This window comes from Octopus bimaculoides, chromosome 7 (assembly GCF_046866305.1).
Source record: "Octopus bimaculoides isolate indiv1 chromosome 7, ASM4686630v1, whole genome shotgun sequence".
In the NCBI taxonomy this organism is placed as follows: Eukaryota; Metazoa; Mollusca; class Cephalopoda; order Octopoda; family Octopodidae; genus Octopus; species Octopus bimaculoides.
Window position 1 is genome coordinate 23,021,930 of NC_142934.1, and position 8,772 is coordinate 23,030,701.

Genomic DNA, 8,772 nt, shown 5'->3' on the forward strand with positions numbered 1-8,772 from the left:
GTGGAACTATTAAACTATATTTCAAACACAAATCTTTTCCTTTCTGAGAACGTTTGTTGACACCTCTTTAACGGTAGTGGTTTCTTAAAAAATGCAAAGACATCATGCAGCAGAAAAACCTCCCATATGTGATATAGCTAAGCATTAAAATACGGGAGGTTTTTTTTTTGTCGTACCCAGTTAATGTAGTTGCGATATTTAAAAAGGAAACGAAAAATATGTTTAACTGTGTGTAGTTTCGATTTACGGACCTATAGGCCCAGCACTCCTACTGCGCCACTCTGCTGGACAGCTACTGGCTTAAATCATTTCAATAAATATTATTCTATTTCATTGTCGATGCAATAATCTTTAGACTTTATGGATCATCCTTTATATAAGTATGTCTGTGTGAGTATATACATACATCTACATCTACATAACTATATCTGTATATACATACATGTGCATATATATATATATAGAGAGAGAGATAGATAGATAGATAGATAGATAGATAGATAGATAGATAGATAGATAGATAGATATACATATATATATATATATATATATATATATATAGATAGATAGATAGATATTGTTCGGTTTACTTAGTAAGTTAGTTCACACACACACGCTCAATACACCCACACAAGCACATACACAATACACACCCGCATACACACAATGATTGATTGCAATTTTACTTATTCTAAAAAAGGTATAGCATTCTAAAATCGTCCATCTCGATATTTTTAGCTTCATAGATCTGTCAATGCCATAACTTTTTTTATTGACTCGACAATTCATCGAAATTACTTTACACTGTTTTTAAACTAAATTTGCAAGTACCATGATAACGACTGGTGAAAATAAAAGAAGACTATTCGCTTTTATCACGAATATAATTTTACCACAAATTGAATGAAGAATTTATAAATATTTGCAATGTTTCGTTTAAAAATTGTTAGAATATTCAAACTCTACCACTATCCGGTTCTCTACACTCTGCGTTCAAATCCCAGCGATGACATCTGCTGCAAGTCATGCTACTCGACGCAACGGAGAAGTGACGTCTCTCGCATGTACTTTTCCGTATTCTTTCTGTTGTTTCTCCTCAATAGAAGGAATTACGAGCTTCAGCGATCGGTGCCATTCATCGCACCACAGCTGTTGGAGTTATTCATACACCTCTTCAGTACATTCCTGTATCGCTCGTTTATATATACATTGTAAATGTTATATGCATCTTTAATTTAATCTAGTACTGTTTCAAGTGCATATATTAATATAGTTCTTAACTAAAGATTAAAAAATTTTCTTTCACATATAATGCTTCGTCTAGATGTAAAACTACTTCAGTAGACTACGTTGAATAGTTGGCAATCTGCTCATCCTTAACAAATGCATATAAGTTATAAATATCAATGTTCTTTCTCCCGCAAACTTGTACGATGATCTATACATCTTGTAAGCCATTTACAATAAATAAATGACGAGGTCTGGTAAAACTGAAACATGTCTAGAGTTGCAACTTTGCTGTTAGAGATCAAACTCACTTCTAGATGCATTGTATTATATTTTGGTTGTTAAAAAAAAATTATTAAAAAAAAATTCCGGAATTATCTTCCTTGTTTTGTATTGATTAGAATTATTCATTAAGATAAATAATTGTTTTCATCTCAGAGTGTGTAATTTAAAATAATTCTACTCCCTCCGCAAATCCTGACTTATTAATTACATAATACATGTCAGCACACATTTAACTATATATAATGCCTGCATCTGGAGGTTTTGAACGTTTGTCCACAAGATATCCTTTCGCTTAACCCTTTCTTAATTCATTTATTTGTCCATGAGGAAGAACTAGTGGAGGAAACTGCGTACAAAAATCAAACATCATTTGAGGGAATTTACATTCTTCAAGTCAAAGGGGTTTTTCTCTTTTTACCACATCTGTTTGTGTAATGGTTTAGTATTATAGTTTTCTCAAGGGTTTTATTAACCTCGACAAAGATCTTTCTCTCTCTTAATCAGCTCAAATTTATATTTGCTTTAGTTACAAGGGTTTTATTATGTAAACTAGTTTTCACGTAATTCTATATCAACAAACAGTCCTGCGGGATTCGTCAACCTAGAAACCTCAGTGTATCAAATAAGTGACCCCTATACACAAAATGAATTCTTAGAATACATAAAATTTCACATACAAACACGTACGTAAGTATATGCGTCTGTGTATGTTTGCATGTGAAAGTGCGCACCCTACTGGTTTCGGTGTTCCACTCACGTTCGTAAGGTTGTGGTTTCGATTCCTGAACTGGGCGGTGCGATATATCCTTGAGCAAAACATTTCATTTCAATTTTTTCCTGTCCATTCCGCAGTAAATGTGTAACCTTGCGACGGACTGGCATCCCGTTCAGGGGAAATGTTGTAATCTAGGTCTCTTATACACAATGGAAACCGAGCAACCAGTCCTATGACTCCTAAGACAGTCTTATGCACTTATGCAGTACTTGTGTGTGTGTGTGTGTGTGTGTGTGTGTGTGAATAAAGTTACAGAAAACCGTGTCTTAAGAAGTTCTACCAGACAATACTAGACTAATATTATATCAGAAATAAGACGGCGAGCTGGCAGAATCGTTCATACACCGGGAAAAATGCTTAGCGGCATTTCGTCCGTCTTTACATTCTGAGTTCAAATTCCTCTGAGGTCAGCTTTGCCTTTCTTCCTTTCGTAGTCGATATAATAAGTATCAGTTAAGCACTAGGGTCGATGTAGTCGACTTACACCCTCCCCTGAAATTGCTGGCTTTGTGCCAAAATATGGAGACCAATAGTATATGAGCAAAAAGGTGGTGAGCTGGCAGAATCGTTAGCATGGCGAGCCAAATGCTTAGTGGCATTTTGTCAGACTTTACTCTTTACGTTCTGAGTTCAAATTCCGCCAAGATCAATTTTGCCTTTCATGAGATCGATAAAACAAGTATTAGTTGAACAATCGACTAACTCCATCTCCCAAAATTGCTGATCTTCTGTAACTTTATTGAAATTATATCAGAAATAAATATTCTTTTCTATTCTAGGCACAAGGCCCGAAGTTTTGGAGGAGAGACCAGTCGATTAGATAATACCAGTACTGGGGTACGCAACTGGTACTTAATTTATCGACTCCGAAAGGATAAAAGTTAAACTCGACCTTGGCCGAATTTGAACTCAGAACGAAAGACCCGGCGTGCTAACGTTTCTGCCAGCTCGCCGCCTTATATCATTAGTAAATATTGGTTTAATTACACTTTGGTTTGAACATCTCCGTTTTCATAATTTGTTTGTTCCCCCCACCCACTCCGAAAAATGCCTAGAAATTTAATAAATCGTCATATTCACAGTGAACGGTGAGAACTAAAACACTGACGTATACCATTCTTTTGCTCATTGGGTGCCACTTAACTTCGTATGTGTACTCATCCTGTTACCTCTACATTTCTATTTTACTCTCCTCCCCCCCCCCCCTCTCTCTCTCTCTCTCTCTCTCTCTCTCCCTTTATCCGATGTAAAGTGTGACTAGAGAAAGCAACTAACAACCAACCAACCAACCAACTTTTATATCGGCTATTATTATGTAGAGATTTTGCCGTAATATCATTGTTGCACAATATTCCAAGCTAAGACATCTTTCCTATACACAAAACCATTACAACTTGCCATATTCACCACCATTAAGCATTCTGTGAGTAGTTACTAAATGCCTGTATTTTAATTCAGGGGTGTTCAGGTTCAGAAGTGATGTGTGATCTGAATGTGACACACGGTGTTGTTGCCTAACATCAGACCATCTCTGACCGTCTTGCTGACCCTTCTTTTTTTTCATTTTTATAGAGTGTAACCTAGAACTATATCCCATAGTAGGATGCGATTTGAGGATGCGATTTGGCAGCTGCTTCTTTCATTGCAAGCGACCACGTCAGAAGCTCTTCTTGTTTGGTGTGTGTGTGTGAAAACCAAGTCTTATTCCATCCTACTTAGCACACGCGCGCACGTACTCACACACACACACACACACACACACACACACACACACACACTAATCCTTTCTACAATAGGAACAAGACCTGAAATTTTGGGGAAGTGGGTAAGTCAATTGCATCGACTCAAGTACTCAGTTGGTACTTATTTTTATCGACACCGAACAATAAAAGGCAAAGTCGACTTCGGTGGAATTTGAACTCAGAATATATAAACAGAAGAAATGCCACGAAGCACTTTCCTCGACATGTTAACGATTCTACCAGCCCTAACTTAGTCACAAAATAAATAAATTGACTCCATTCAAAATTGTGGCTTGTCAATACAAAGCATTCAACTGTATACTTAAAATCCCACTGTATACCTCGGCAAGGCAGGGTGGCGCAGTGGAAGCGCGCTGGGTCTATTATCCGGAGGTCCGTAGATCGAACTACGCTCTGCTGGTAATACTTTTATTACTGTCACTAATTTTATTTGTTGCTCTGTTGTTGGTAATGTTACCGTAGAAGGCGATGTGCTGGTAGACTCGTTAGGCACTAGGAAAAAAAAATGCTTAGCGCCATTTCTTCCCACTTTTTGTTCTGAGTTCAAATGCCGCCAGAGCCGATAAAATAAATACTAGTTGAACTCCTTCCCACCAAATTGCTGTCCATGTGCCAAAGTTTGGAATCAATATTATCGTAAAATTATTGCCCTCCAATATTCCAAGTGCGTGGTGTTTTTCTTGGGCACAAGCAAGAATTATAGAAACGACGCAAAATGGACGTCAAAAAATCTTTCCAATATTGTTTTACCGTATTAGTAATGTCGCACCACCGACAACGAGGAGAAGTGAAGAAGACGTAATTATAACTTAGATGAAAAATAATTCGTAGATTTACACGTTACAGGGACGTAAACAAACCAGAACTGGTTCACACACAGATATACACACATATATGAGGTGCTTCAACACAGTTTCCATCTACCACATTCACTCACAAAACACTAAGGTGCCGCGCAGTGGGACTGAGCAAGCTGAATATTCTAACTCTTAAAATTGTGATAACGTTATTATTTGAGGAAGTTTTAGTTTTTATTTCACACAGGTCAATATACTGTAACACACCGTGAGGTTATATAATTATCTTCACTTAAACATGATGTTCTGTTAGAACAAACTACACTGCGGTAGATACCCAAAGAGAAACTCTCATATTGGCTTTTGTTGCGAAATATTGGGTTGGCCGGAAAGTTCGTGCCGATTTATAGTAGCTTACCTTTCGACTTATTTGCCTTGAAACCACCTCGATTCTGGGAAGAGGGTATTTTCAAGTTAAAGGAAAGATGGAGACGCAGTGTGCAACAAAATGGTTCATATTTGGTTGATTAAAAATGTAATGGCAAGTATTTATTGACCTTTTTCTTTCCTTTAAAAATCGGCACGAACTTTCTGGACAACTCAATAAATTCTTGTTATATCGCTAGAAAGAAAATAAATGTCCGTCATTTCCAGCACCGAGACCACCAGATCACGTGATTTCGACCTTCCTTGGTCTTTTCAATGATGGACACTCGATCGCTAGAGAGACCAGTGACTCATCTCCTCGCCAGCGATATATAGAAAAATAATGCCAGAACAGGCGTTGGTGTCGCGATTAGCCAGTGAGCTTGTTAAAAAATATATGTTAGCGACAGAGGCAGTGTTAATACCGATAGATAATATCTATCCTCACTTAAAAGTGAATGTTCTGTTAGAATAAACTACACTGCGCGAGATACCATGAGAGAGACTCTCGTATTTGGCTTTTGGTGCAAAATACAGTCTCGTTTATATCGCTAGCGGGGGAGATAAATCCCTGCCATCTCCAGCGCTGTCTCCATCACGACACCAGCACCTCTTCTAACACTGTTTTTCTACATAGCGCTGGCGGGGAGATGAGTCACTGCTATCTCTGGTGATCGAAAATCCATCATTGACAAGGCCAAGGAAGGCCGAAATCACGTGATCTGGTGATCTCGGTGATGGATATGGCAGGGATTTATCTAACCCCCCCACCCCACTAGCGATATGAACAGGAGTGAATTTCGCAGTAAAAACCTATATGAGAATTTCTCTCATGGTATCTACCATAGCATAGTTTGTTCTAACAGAACATACACGATAAATATTACCTCTTGGAGTTAATACTGCCTCCGTCGCTAATGTATAACTTTAACACACGTTTAATCAGCAGAAATTATATATCACTTTATATCGATCGTACGAACAAAAAAAAACCAAAAAAAAACCCAGCATTGATGTGTCTAGATTCAAACAGTTATATCTGACAACCGTAATTTAATCAAACTTATAACGAAACTGCAAAACATGTAACTTGTTTTATTGTATTATCGTTTGACACATATATGTGTGTGTGTACACATATATACGTATACATACACACATATACACACACAAATATATGCACATATATATGTATATATGTGTGTGTGTGTATATATATGTATATATATATATACGAGGAGTACGAAGGGTATCCAATAGTAACCGAAAGCCTCTGTGTAACAAGCCCACTGTAATTTAGGCTTCCGCCGCTAGAAGCTACTTAATGCGACAATCTGGCATTAGCCTGCCAATCGTCATCGTCGAGTGAACTCGTACTTCCACGTGGCACGTCTTTGTTTTGCAGTGCTTCTCCTCTATTCGTCAATTTTTGTGATAGCTGAAACGAAGGGACAGCGTGCATCCGTGAAATTTTGTTTTCTGCTAGGGAAAACTGCGACCGAAACTGTTCTCCTGCTTCAAACAACTTACAAGGACGCTGCCATGAGCAAAACACAAGTATACGAGTGATTTTCACACTTTTGGAATGGTCAGTTGTCGCTTAAAGACCAACCTCGTTCAGGGCGACCGTCGACCTCCCGAACGAATGAAAACATCACGAAAATTCATGAACTGATCTTGGAGGGCCGTCGCCGAACAATTGACGAACTTGTTTATATGACTGGTGCATCCTGGAGCTCCTCCCAACGAATTTTGAGCGAGGAATTGCTAATGAAAAGAGTTGCAGGAAATTTCTGCCTTACTTGTTCAAGATCAAAAGCAGTCACGACTGAATGCGTGTCGTAAACTGAGAGATCAGTTGGAAGTTGATCTGAACCGCTTTTCGAAGGTTACCAATGGTGACGGAAGCTGGTACTACGGCTACTACCCGGAAACAAAGGAACAATCAAGTCAATAGAAGTATTCAATGTTACCACGCCCCCCCCCCCCAAAAGTGCGACAAGTGAAGTTCAATGTTCCTCCTGGTCGAACTCAAACTGTTAACCAGACATTTTATTTGGCAGTTCTGGGGCGCTTGCGAGACACGGCGAGACGAAAACGTCCCGACCAGTGGCAAAGTGGAGAGTGGTGGTCCCATCACGACAATGCATCATTTGCGTACCACCTTGAGTGTGAGTCGGGTTTTGACCAAAAATTCACCCGATCTTACTCCCTGCAACATTTTTTGTTACCTCGAATGAAAAAAGTCCTTAAAGAAAAGCGTTTTGCAGATGTGAAAGAGATTAAGAAATATACGACAGAGGCATTAAAAGGCATCACTTCGCAAGAGTTGCAGGACTGCATCGAACAGTGGAAAACGCGTCTGGACCGATGCATTGCTTTAAATGGAGAATATTTTGAAGGCGATAAAAGTGTAAATATATAAAACGAAGTGAATAAAATAATATTGCAAAATTCTCGTTTCTCGTGTGTAATTTAAACCCAAAGCTAGCGTTGAGAAATAACTCAAATGGATCAGTAACATATATTTGAATAACATAGACAGGTAATGTACAACATAAATTCTTGTTTTATTAAAATTTTCTCCGCCTCCAGATGATGTAGCATAATTAGCTAGTGGGAGCTAAAGCAACTTCACTTGCAGAAGGGAGGTAATCTCACAAATGAAGGATTCTCCAAAGTTGACATGACATTATTGCCTGCAGAGAAGAGGTCAAGTTCTATATCTATGTAAAAACCAAGATTTATCCTATCGTACACAGCACATACAGGTACATATACGTATACACGTACACACCCATGTACAGGCACACACACACGCACATACACGCACACTCACGCACACACACGCACAGTCACAGAATCACACACACACACACACACACACACAAAATAAATAATGATTTCAAAAATGGCTCAAGGCCAGCAATTTTGGGGGAGGGGATAAGTCGATTACATCGATCCCAGAGTTCAACTGGTACTTATTTTATCAACCATGAATGGATGAAAGGCAAAGTCGACGTCGGCGGAGTTTGAACTCAGAACATAAAAACGGACTAAATGCAGCTAAGCATTTGGCTCGGTGGGCTTACGATTCTGCTAGCTCACTGCCTTACACACAGAATAATTATAGATATACTTCAACTCTAAATATTCAGTTATATACGTAAAACCTAGAGAAACTCTCCGCGAAGCAGAGTGGCGCAGTGGGAGCGTGCTGGGCCCGTAACCCAGAGGTCCGTAGATCGAAACTACGCTCTGCTATTTGAATGAATCGTTTTTTTAAAAATTTATCTCTCAGTTGTTTATAATATTTTACCGTAAAACCATTGCGATCCAATATTTCAAGTGATGTATTTGATGGCCATAAGAATGATAGAACCTACGCAATATGGACATCAAAGAATCTTGACAATTTCGTTTGACTGTATTATGTATGGTTCACCAGAATAGCAGCTGCAGCAGTCGAGAAGTGAAGATGTAATTAGCGGCCTACATG

The 8,772-nt window shown here is 38.6% G+C and overlaps 1 non-coding gene across 1 annotated transcript; it reads left to right on the forward strand.

Annotated features, from left to right (window-relative positions):
• The first annotated feature begins 8,465 nt into the window (after positions 1 to 8,465).
• On the forward strand, positions 8,466 to 8,537 carry Trnat-cgu (transfer RNA threonine (anticodon CGU)). Its single transcript has one exon. It is a non-coding gene; the product is annotated as a tRNA-Thr (tRNA).
• Positions 8,538 to 8,772: the final 235 nt, after the last annotated feature.